Source organism: Bos indicus, chromosome X (assembly GCF_029378745.1).
Source record: "Bos indicus isolate NIAB-ARS_2022 breed Sahiwal x Tharparkar chromosome X, NIAB-ARS_B.indTharparkar_mat_pri_1.0, whole genome shotgun sequence".
In the NCBI taxonomy this organism is placed as follows: Eukaryota; Metazoa; Chordata; class Mammalia; order Artiodactyla; family Bovidae; genus Bos; species Bos indicus.
Genome location: NC_091789.1, coordinates 125,373,973 through 125,386,300, shown reverse-complemented (window position 1 = coordinate 125,386,300; position 12,328 = coordinate 125,373,973). Strand labels below are relative to the sequence as shown.

Genomic DNA, 12,328 nt, shown 5'->3' with positions numbered 1-12,328 from the left:
GTAAACTGAAGTCTGCTCCTTATGTCATTATCATTTTGGGATATTAAAGTGAAAGTGAAGCCACTTAGTCGTGTCCGACTCTTTGCGACCCCATGGACTGTAGCCTACCAGTCTCCTCCGTCTATGGGATTTTCCAGGCAACAATACTGGAGTGAGTTGCAATTCCCTTCTCCAGGAGATATCCCCGACCCAGGGATTGAACCCGGGTCTCCCGCACTGTAGGCAGACGCTTTACCATCTGAGCCACCTGGGATATTAAAAGCCAACCCAAAACAAGAAGACTAAGAGAACCATTAGCTATCATATCAACAGTCCTGAAGTCTGGTCTTAATACATGTAGTAATAGACAGACTGTTTTTACACTTTTGTCCATGAATAATAAATAAAATATTATTTATGTAAAGAAAGGTTAGTCATTAACTGTATATATAACATTAATTTCACATTCTTCTCATGAATAAAATTCCAAATAAACAGAATGAAATATCCTTTGAAATGGAGTATAGTTAAATGCACCTGGTAACTTTGAACAGGTATTTATATTAATCCAAATATTAAAAATTGTATTAAGCCCAATACAAAATATATTCCCCACATCTGCCTATCTTTCATTAGGAAGTACAGAATATACATCTGTCCTGACAAACATTCTAAAGTACCGATCCAGGTAAACAGCGTCAATGCATTCATAAACCTGACAGAGTCCCAGTTCCAAATGGTTTTATACTACAAAAAGCATAAAAGGTTTTGGTAGATTTTGTTTTTATGTTTACATACATTAAAAAGATGGTCTTTAAAAATAATTATTTTGTGAGCCAATAGAAGAAAAAATGTATCTCTAAATATTGATGTTACATGTTTTAACCAACAATGCTCTATTATTACATTGATCTTACTAAAAAATAACTAATCTAAAACATGATGAAAATGAAATTAAAATACATAGGACACTGAGAAAATCTAGTCTCTCCTTCTGCTGAAATTCAGCCTCTGTTACGTACCTGTTTTCAGACAGAGAAAGTAAACTCACAATATTACAAAGACCCTACTGAGAATATCTTCTTGTATAAATTTAAATTTGGAGAATGTCTGCAGAAATTTCCTGGATGGCTTCAATAATGATAAAAGTTCCTCTACCTACATTGAGAGAGAGAGAAAGAAAATACAATATATGAGAAACCTAATCAAATCTAACCAGGCCAGGTATAAGCATAAAAGTGGATTTTAACTACACTAAAAATGAGAACAAAAGTTATGATTTTATCAAGTCATCCATCAAAACTGAGTAGACACATCAAGAGACCAAGGAACCAGAGACTTCATCAAGCTATAGGAAGCATAGTCTGAGAAGTTTCTGGCAATTAATAGTAAGAATCTGGATTGGCTACTTGAATGTTTGGGGAATTTTGTCAGTAGGCAGTAGGAAAATAACCAAGCAGGCAGCCTGCCCATGTAATCAGCAATGTCCACTGGAGGGCAGCCAGTGGATATTCTGGCAGGAAAAAGGTGTTAGGAAAATCTCTTGACTGGTAATCAATACAAGTACTAAAAGGCAAAGCTCAACATGATGGAGGCTTGGCTTAAGGTAGTACTTTGTGGCCAGTTAAAGGGACTCAATACTAATATGTCTGCTCAAAGATGGGGAAATAACAAGGATCTAGTGAATTACCTAGAGTTAGAAGAAAAAGCCTTTGCCAAGTATATAGCCAAGAGCCAGTTATTAGAAATAAGAGCAGAACTGGCATCAAAGGTGAACCTGAAGTTGATCAATAGAATTATCAACTGAGACAGTTAAGAAACCCTCCAGTAGAGAGGAGATTATTCCAGAGGGGGATATTGATTTCAGCCTGAGTTTTAAAATTAAGCCACCCTAAAAAAGGGACCTTGATAGATAAATGATCAAGAAACCAGGCCATTTATTACCATTATCTGCATAATTAAGACAAAGTATGATGATTCTTAGAATATGAGTGCAATGTAAGCCAGAGTGCACTGAAAACAATGGTATCATTAAGTATATTGCACGCAATAGTACTTTCCTATTGAATTCCCTACTGAAAAGCTTTCCTGCTGCATAGTAAGAAAAATTTCCATTATTCAGCACCTGCAAGTCTGTTTCAGTCCAGGTTCTTTTTTTTTAAGGCAACAGAAGCTGACTCCAAGTAACTTCAGCCGAATGTAAATTTATTGGAAGGATAGCTGCAGCTTACAGAATCAATAGGAAGGCTTAGGAACCAGGCTCAGAAGATGAGTAGAAAACAAAGCGATCTGAGTAATGGAGACACAACCAACATCATGCTACAGAAACTGCCAGGATACGATATTGATTTGGCATCATTTTCTCAGACTTAGAAGCTGTCAGCATGTCATCGCAGGCATGACTAAATTCTCAACCACCCTTCCATCACCACACCATCTCCTTCTATTCAAATTCCTGAGGTGGGGTAAATGATTGGCTAAACCTAAAGCAGGCTTAGGCTCCAGCTTCCAGAAGGTGGTTTTCCTCCAACCCACTCTCAGCCTCAGACATCCACAAGTTTAATCTTGGTCACTACAGATTACTTTGATGTTTTCTGGAATTTCATACAAATGAAATCATACACCCTCTTCTCCACTGCTCCTTTGCACAGTAGAATATCTTAAAATTTTCCATGTTGCTACATGTGTGGGTAATTTGTTCTCTTTCATTGCTGAATAGAATTCCATAAAGACCAAAATGTGATTATTCATTTACCTACTGATGGGTTTTGGCATTGTTTCCAGATTTTTGCTAATGAAAAAACAAAGCTGCTATAAACATTCATAAGGAAATACTGGTGTGGACATATGTTTTAATTCCTCTTGGGTCAACAACTCAGAGTGCAATTGCTATGACTTCGTGAGAAAACGACCTAGCTATTTTTTCAAAGTGGTTGTGCTCTTTGCATCCCCACTGGTGATGTATGACGGCTCCAGTTGTTCCACATACTAACAACTTGGCCTATTCTATCTCTTTAATTACCCAGCCATTCCAGTGAGTATGTAGTAGTACTTTTTGGTGGTTTTCACTTGCATTTATCTGATGACTAATTATTCTGGTGGTCTTTTCTTCTGTTTCTTGGTCCATTTGTAGATCTTCTCTTGAATAGTGTCCCTTCAATCTGCCTGTGCCAGATTGCATTTTCCATAAATAGCCATGACAGTATCTTCTATCTCACATGTTTTTCTTACATTGTGATTGTAACACACGGACCAGCAAGAGATATGGTCTATGTCCCTCTTCTTTGAATTTGGTTAATCATGTAATTTCTCAGGCTGGGCCACTTAAGTTCTTAGAAGATGATACAATTTCCATCTAGTTCTCTTGGTATGCGTGCTCTTGAATTCAGTCACCAAGCAGTGAGGAAACACAAAGAATCCTATGAAGAAGCCCCATGTAGGTGTTCTGACCAAGCGCCCCTTCGAAGGTTCCAAACAAAAGCCACCATTAAACACCGGACTTGTGAAAAACAAACTTTAGATGATTCCAGCCTCCAGCTGTGGATTCACCTTGCAGGTGAGGTCTCTGACATAGAACATAGACATGCTGACCTCAATGGGCCCTTTCCAAATCTCCAAGCCTCAGAATCCACGAACATAAGAAACGAATGGTCACTCTGCATCATGAAGTTTAGGATGGTTTTCTACGCAGTAATACATAAGCAAAACACAGGCTTTGAGATACAACCATGTATTTAAAGAGTCTATGAAAAGAAACATGATTTAGATTGATTTTTTCCTACTTCTAAAAGTCATTTGTTTTTTCTTAGTATATGGGTACAAATAAGTGTTTGAAAATGTGAAATTCTCTCTAAAGTTGAACCATGTTAATATATATATATATATATATATATATATATATACATATACACATATACATCATTTTCATATAGAACTCTCACTTTGTTACCTGGCCATTATTCTGTCATTATCAATTTTTCATCAACTTTCAGAAAGCTGATAAAGTTCAAGTAGATGCCTACTATGAGGTGATGAAACATAAACATTACCAGTATTTATCAATTTCTCATAAACCTTTTCACAGCTCCGATTTTCCTATAGTCAGATTTATAGCAGCGGAAGGACAAAACAAGAAAACCAAACTACACAAACAACAACATGCAGAATTTTATTTTTATTAACTCTTCTAGCCAGGCCAGCATACAAACAAAATTACCCCAGTATTTCAGGGTTACATATGTGCTTGTGTTAAAATTATTCAGGACAAAAGATAAAGAAGATACATATTTTGATATACTTCAGTCCAGTTCAGTTCAGTCACTCAGTCGTGAATCGCAGCACGCCAGGCCTCCCTGTCCATCACCAACTCCCGGAGTTCACTCAGACTCAGGTTCATCCAGTAAGTGATGCCATCCAGCCATCTCATCCTCTGTCATCCCCTTCTCCTCCTGCCCCCAATCCCTCCCAGCATCAGAGTCTTTTCCAGTGAGTCAACTCTTCACATGAGGTGGCCAAAGTACTGGAGTTTCAGCTTTAGCATCATTCCTTCCAAAGAACACCCAGGGCTGATCTCCTTCAGAATGGACTGGTTGGATCTCCTTGCAGTCCAAGGGACTCTGAGGAGTCTTCTCCAACACCACAGTTCATAAGCATCAATTCTTCGGCGCTCAGCCTTCTTTACAGTCCAACTCTCACATCCATACATGACCACAGGAAAAACCATGGCCTTGACTAGAGGAGTCAGTAACTCAGACCAATGTAGAGGCTCAAGTCAGACAATCAGAGCAGAGAGCAATTTCAAGTCAGCCAATCAGTACAAGGCAAGGCCAGGACTCAGCCAAGCAGGGAAAACTACCAGATAGGACTTAGCCACTCAGCACAAAGTACAGGATAGGAGTCAGAAAATCAGAGCAATGCACAGGCTAAGGATCAGCCAATCAGAGCAATATACAAGTTAACAGTCAGGTAATAAGGGCAAACTAGAGCCTACAGTCAGCCAATCAGAACAAGGTACTGGCTAGGAGCCAGCCAATCAGAGCAATGTACACGCCAGTAGCCAGCCAATGAAGGAAAAAGACAGGCTAGAGTTCAGCCAATCAGATAAATATTCAGGTTAGGACTCAGCCAATCATGGCAAAGTACAGGCTCCGGCTAGGCCAATCAGAGCCAAAGACAGGTTAGGAGTCAGCCAATCAAAGCAAAGTGTTGGTTACACTTCAGCCAATCAGAACAATGTAGTGGCTAGGAGTCAGCCAATCAAAGCAAAGTACAGGCTAGAGTTTAGCCAATCAGAGAAATGTACAGGCTAGCACTCAGCCAATCAGGGCAAAGTACAGGCTCCGACTCAGCCAATAAGAGTAAAGAACAGCTTAGGAGTCAGCCAGTCAGGACAAAAGACTGGCTAGAGTTCAGCTAGTTAGAGAAATGTTCAGGTTAGGACTCAGCCAGTCATGGCAAAGTACAGGTTTGAACTCAGCCAATCAGAGCCAAGGACAAGTTAGGAGTCAGCCAATCAGAGATATGTATAGGCTAGAGTTCAGCTAATCAGTATAAGGAACTGGCTAGGAGACAGCCAATCACAGCAAAGTACAGGCTAGAGTTTAGCCAATCAGAGAAATGTACAGGCTAGCACTCAGCCAATCAGGGCAAAGCACAGGCTCCGACTCAGCCAATAAGAGTAAAGAACAGTTAGGAGTCAACCAGTTAGGGCAAAAGACTGGCTAGACTTCAGCCAATTAGAGAAATGTTCAGGTTAGGACTCAGCCAGTCATGGAAAAGTACAGATTTGAACTCAGCCAATCAGAGCTAAGGACACGTTAGGAGTCAGCCAATCAGAGAAATGTATAGGCTAGAGTTCAGCCAGTCAGTATAAGGAACTGGCTAGGAGACAGCCAATCAGAGCAAACTACCTCATGGGAGTTAGCCAATCAGAGAAAAATACAGGATAGGACTCAGCCACTAAGGGCAAAGTAAAGGCTTGAACTCAGCCAATCAGAGAAAGGAACAGGCTAGGAGTCAGCCAATCAAAGCAAAGTACAGGTTAGAGTTTAGCCAATCAGAGAAATAAACACAGGATGACTCAGCCAATTAGGGCAAAGCACAGACTTGGACTCAGCCAATAAGAGAAAAAAACAGGTTAGGAGTCAGTCAATCAGAACAAAGTATAGCCTAGAGTTTAGCCAATCAGAACAAGGTATTGGTTAGAAGTCAGCCAATCAGAGCAACGTACAGGCCAGTAGTCAGACAATCAGAGCAAACTATCTGATGGGAGTTAGCCAATCAGAAAAAAATACAAGATAGGAGTCAGCCAATCAGGGCAAAATGTATGCTAGAGTTCAGCCAATCAGAGAAATGTACAGGCTAGGACTCGCACAGAGTCGGACACGACGGAAGCGACTTAGCAGCAGCAGTAACGGGACTCAGCTGATCAGCGCAAAGTAAAGACTTGGACTCAGCCAATCAGAGCAAAGAATAGGATAGAGTTCAGCCAATCAGTCATCTGGTGCTGCTATGTCGCTTCAGCCGTGTCCGACTCTATGTGACCGCACAGACGGCAGCCTACCAGGCTCCCTCGTCCCTGGGATTCTCCAGGCAAGAACACTGGAGTGGGTTGCCATTTCCTTCTCCAATGCATGAAAGTGAAAAGTGAAAGGGAAGTCGCTCAGTCGTGTCCGACTCTTAGCGACCTCATGGACTGCAGCCTACTAGGCTCCTCTGTCCATGGGATTTTCCAGGCAAGAGTACTGGAGTGGGGTGCCATTACCTTCTCCGAGTAGTCATCTAGTCAGACCATAATACAGTAAGATAGCAAATAAGATCAGTGAAAAGACTAGGCTTAGCCAATACCATCAGCATGCAAGCTTTGAGTCAGCCAATCAGTGCAAAGTACAGGCCAGAAGTCATCCAATCAGGGCAAACTACTGGAAAGGAGTTAGCCAGTCAGAGCAAAATACAGGCTAGGAGTCAGCCAATTAGGACAAATTACAGGCTTGAGGTCAGCCAAACGGTTAAATGTACATGCTCAGATTCCACCAATGAGGGTAAAGATCAGGCTCAGAGTCAGCCAATCAGGGCCAAGACCTGGCTAGGAGTCAGTCAATCAGAACAAAGTACTGGACAGAAGTCAGCCAATCAGGGTAGGCTAGTTTTCACCAATCAGAACAAGGTGTAGGCTAAGAGTCAGCCAATCAGAGCAAAGAACACTTGGAGTTACCCAGTTTGAGCAACATACAGGCCAGGAGTCAGGCAATCTCACTGGGGGCTCAGATTCAGCCAATTATAGCAGTGAACAGACTCTGTAGTATCCAATCAGACCATAGGACTAGGACTCTGATAATCAGAGCAATACAGGGCAGGAGTCAGCCAATCAGAGAAAGTAGGGGATAGGGGGCAGCCAATCAGGGCAATGTACAGGCTCGAGTCAGCCAATCTGAGTAAGGCACAGTCTAGGAGTAAGCAAATCAGAACAATGCACCATCCAGAGTCAGACAATCAGAGCAGTGTGCAATTTCAAGTCAGCCAATCAGTGCAGGGAAATGCTAAGAGTCTTTAATAGAGCAATATACATGATAGGATTTAGCCACTCTGAGCAATGCACAGGTTAGGAGTCAGCCAATCAGAGTAATATACAAGTTAGGAGTCAGTTGATAAGGGCAAATTACAGGCTACTGTCAGCCAATCAGAGTAAAGTACTGGCTAGTAGTCAGCCAGTCAGCTCAGAGTACAAGTTAGAGTCCGCAATCAGAGTAATTTATAGTCTTTGAGTCAGGAAATCAGGGCAAAGGACAAGCTACAATCAGCCAATCAACAAGAGGTGCAGCCTAAAAGTCAGCCAATCAGAACAAAGTAGTGGCCAGGATTCAGGCAATCACAGCAAAGTATGAGCTAGTATTCAGCCAGTCATACATATGGATGGTCTAAGTAGTCAGTCAGAACAAAGTACTGGCCAGGACTCAGCCAATCAGAGCAAAGTATGGGCTAGGATTCCACCAATCAGGACAAAGTAAAGGCCTGAGGTCAGGCAATCAGAGCAAGGTTCAGGCTAGGAGTCAGCCAATCAGAGCAAAGTGTCAGAGCGATGTACAGGCTTGAGGTAAGCCAAATGAGTCAGGTTAGAAGTCAGCCAATCAGAGCAATGTACAGACCAGGAGTCTGCCAATCAGAGAAAACTGAGGTAGAAATCAGCCAGTTAGAGCAAAGTACCTGATATATGACAACAAATCAGATCAATGTAAAGGCTAGACTTAGCCAATAACATCAGCATGCAAGCTTTCCATGCCCTCCTCCAGGGGATCTTCCTAACCCAGGTCTCCTGCATTGCAGGCAAATTCTTTACCATCTGGGCCACCAGGGAAGCCCAAGAATACTGGAGTGGATAGCCTATCCCTTCTCCAGGGGATCTTCCTGACCCAGGAATCGAACCAGGGTCTCCTGCATTGCAGGCGGATTCTTTACCAGCTGAGCTATCAGGAAAGGTTAGGTACACCCCTGCAAATTACTTGTCCTGTGTTAAAATTACACTTTCCTCTTTCTGTCTTGGAAGGAAAAACTGTAGTCCTTAAACAGGCATTTAAGGATCTCAGTTTCATCATTTTAGCCTTATCTCCTTAACATCTCCAGCCCTATCTATTCACTGTCTCCAAAACACATCACGGTCTTTTCTACGCCTGCGCAAATACTCATATCGTTCTTCCACTTCATGTGCATCACTTTTTGTTCATTGCAGTCTAGCCCTTTATCAACATTCAGTTGAATGACTGTCTGTTTCCTAACTCAGGATTTTTCTCATCACCAAATCATATGCTAATCTGACTTGTTCAAAGTCCAGTAATTGATATTTGTTCTTAACTATGAATTATACTACTTTTACTGTTTACTTCTTACTTTGATATCTAGATTATAAATTCTTTTTAAGAGCAAAGATTTGAAATACGCCAAAATCCATATAAGCATTTTATATTGATTTACACTGCTTCCCTTGTGGCTCAGACTGTAAAGAATCCACCTGCAATGGGGGAGACCTGTGTTTGATCCCTGGGGTGGAAAGATTCCCTGCAGATGGGCATGGCAACCCACTCCACTATCCCTGCCTGGAGAATCCCACGAACAGAGGAGCCTGGTGGGCTAAAGTCCATGGGGTCGCAAAGAGTTGGACAGGACTGAGTGACTAAGCACAGCACAGCACAGCACTGACTTACTCATTAAAGAGGTTTACATTATATCTTTCATTGACTAATTAGTTTAGCTCTTGACACTCCGTATCTTCAGAAATATTTTTCCATACAATAAAGCATATGTAATAAAATATACTATGTTTTTCTTTCATACTTATGATCAAACTTGGAACATAATTTAAAAGGCTGAACCAGAAGAGTTTATTCATATTGCAAATTCATATTGCTATTCATATTGCAAATAGATGGCTTTATACTAAAATTAAACAAAAATATTTAAGGCATTTTCATGGCTTAAAAACTCATAATAACAGTTAAAATTTGAGAGATTCTATATATCATAAGCATTTTACATCCCTATTTGTGTTTAATCTTCCTAACACATGCTTATTTATATCGCTTTTGAATACGATGAGACAATCTTAGGCACTAGCTAAGTGATATAGGAGGGAATTAAATGAAGGCTGTCTTATTCACACACAACCACATGCAAACCTTCAGGGTAAGCACTCACTAAAGTGATGTCACTAAAGTATGTGACATCTAAATCTCTGATTTTACAGATGTAGAAACTGACTCAGGTTAAACGTCTTGCCATGATCATACAAATACTAAGTGCACAACAAAGATGAGACTAGGAAGCTCCTGGCTCGCTGCATGCTTCGTTTCAGTAGGCAGATGTCAGTCTTTGAGTTAATGCCTGGAGGCTAGTTTTATTTGCAATCAGTTCCGCTCAGTTCAGTTGCTCAGTCATGTCTGACTCTTTGTGACCCCATGGACTGCAACACACCAGGTTTCCCTATCCATCACCAACTCCTCGAGATTTCTCAAACTCATGTCCATCGAGTTGGTGATGCCATCCAGCCATCTCATCCTCTGTCGTCCCCTTCTCTTCTCGCCTTCAATCTTTGCCAGCATCAGGGTCTTTTCAAATGAGTCAGCTCTTCACATCAGGTGGCCAAAGTATTGGAGTTTCAACATCAGTCCTTCCAATGAACATTCAGGAATGATTTCCTTTAGGATGGATTGGTTGGATCTCCTGAAGTCCAGGGGACACTCAAGAGTCTTCTCCAACACCACAGTTCAAAAGCATCAATTCTTCGGCTTTGATATACTTAGGTTGGTCCTAAGAAATAAAAAAAAAAAAAAAAGAAACATTTTAAAGAGAGACCTAATCTAGGGACCAGAAATCTCCCCAAGTGACCCTTTAGCTCAAGGATGCCACACAATAAAGCATTCTATAAGAGGGAAAAAAAAATAAAATATCTTGATAACTGTAGATTAATGGATATGAGTTCAGCTAGTCAGCATCTCTAAACTTATCATCATGTATCTGAATAGTCTTGTATTTTTCTGCTAAAGTTTTATGAACGAAATTCAGACAACATACAGTGGATAACTTCTGAGTATCTGCATAGGATAAAGTGCTGGAAATAACAAGTTAAGACAAACTTTCATCCTTAAAAATTTCAAAATATGGAAATGATACATTATTCTTTCCAATTTTATTTGCAATCGCTAAGAGGTTTAGCACAATTTTCAGAATAAAAATAATTTTGTGAAGTCAGTTCATGTGATACACAATGAAATTATAAATTTATGATTATAATTATAAAATTATTATCCACATGAAATTATGAAATTATAAATTACAAATTGATTAACTAATGTATTTGCAGTTACTTGGTTAAATACAGAATGCATTGTCCATTTTAGAACTTTATATATAAATTATTATTTAGTAGGATAGTCTACTTATGGATTTACAAATCCTTCCTCTTTTTCATGAACTCAGCAACTACAGTTTTATCTTTAATGAGATGATAAAATCTTTTCTCAATTGAAATTGGTCAATAAAAAACACTGATAATACATTAAAAAGATATATAATGTACAAAGTAAGGCTGGAATTTGAGTTAATATGAAATATTTGAAATATGAAGATAGTTATAGCTCTGAGTTAAAAAACAGAATATATCATTACATATCAGAGTATATGTATAATTAGTACTATTATAATAGCTTATAATGAGAACACTATGCGTCCATTTCACTTTTTTATTAATGGAAGTGGAATACTTGTCAAGTTCATCTATTTTTTTGCAGAATTTAATCTCAGCTTCCCCAAAAGGCAAACTAAATGTTTAAAGCAGCAGAAAAATATACACAATAATTCTGGTTAGTGTTCTATTAATAATTTTCAATAAAACACTAATTTTGTCATCAAAGGAAAGAGCAGAACACTTGATATACATGCTTACTCTTGTTTTATGGCCTAATGTATTTTTAAAAATATTATTATATATTAAGGGTATACCATAAACTTTTTAGTATGCAGGCCTTCTCATTATTTTAATTGGATCAAGATGGAGCTTTATGAATATCACAATTTCATGCCACTATGATATTTTTGGATTTGTTTTTACACCTATTAGAAAAAGAAATGTGTTGACAAATGATAATATTTTATAATCCAATTCTGAAGAAAAGAAGAAAGTTCTTAGCACTGTGTTTGTTCCCAGCCACATAGTACGTGGCTTCTCCTCTGAATCCTTCAGGTTTTACTCTGAGTTGAACAAATGGCAAACTGGAAAAGGGTTATTCCAATCTTTTCATTATCATGCTTGTGGCAATAGATGCACTCTAAGTTAAATAATCTTTATAAACAGCCTTTTAAGCTTTATTATTTGTGCCCCATTTAATTGTTTCTCAGCACCTAAATAAGACTAATAAGTCCAGGAATGAGAAATTTTGGAACTAGTGATGGATCACATAACTTCGGTGAATCAGGGCTTAGGGAACCCAGAAAAAAATTGTCAATTTCTCACATACTGGCAAAATTTGTAAAATTTTGTAAATGAAAACCAATACTCTGAAATTTATATACCAAAGGCTTCTCCTGCCTGGGCTATGAAATGTTCCTTCAGGTACCTTTTTTCATTTAAAAACTTAAATATATAAAACATCCAGGCAGGATTTTCTATTCCTCAAATTTTGAGGGTACTTATTAACTCTATGCCAAAAAATGTTCAAACTATTGCACAATTGCACTCATCTCACACACTAGTAAAGTAATGCTCAAAATTCTCTAAGCCAGGCTTCAGCTGTACATGAACCGTGAACTTCCAGATGTTCAAACTGGATTTAGAAAAGGCAGAGGAACCAGAGATCAAATT

General features: G+C 39.3%; 1 long non-coding RNA gene across 1 annotated transcript in view; it reads right to left on the bottom strand.

Annotated features, from left to right (window-relative positions):
- Positions 1-4,122: 4,122 nt before the first annotated feature.
- The window catches only part of LOC139181009 (uncharacterized), a 146,272-nt gene continuing 138,066 nt past the window's right edge, over positions 4,123-12,328 (bottom strand). The window contains exon 5 of the long non-coding RNA XR_011565166.1: positions 4,123-10,278. This is a non-coding gene — a long non-coding RNA (uncharacterized lncRNA). The remainder of the gene's footprint in view (positions 10,279-12,328) is intronic.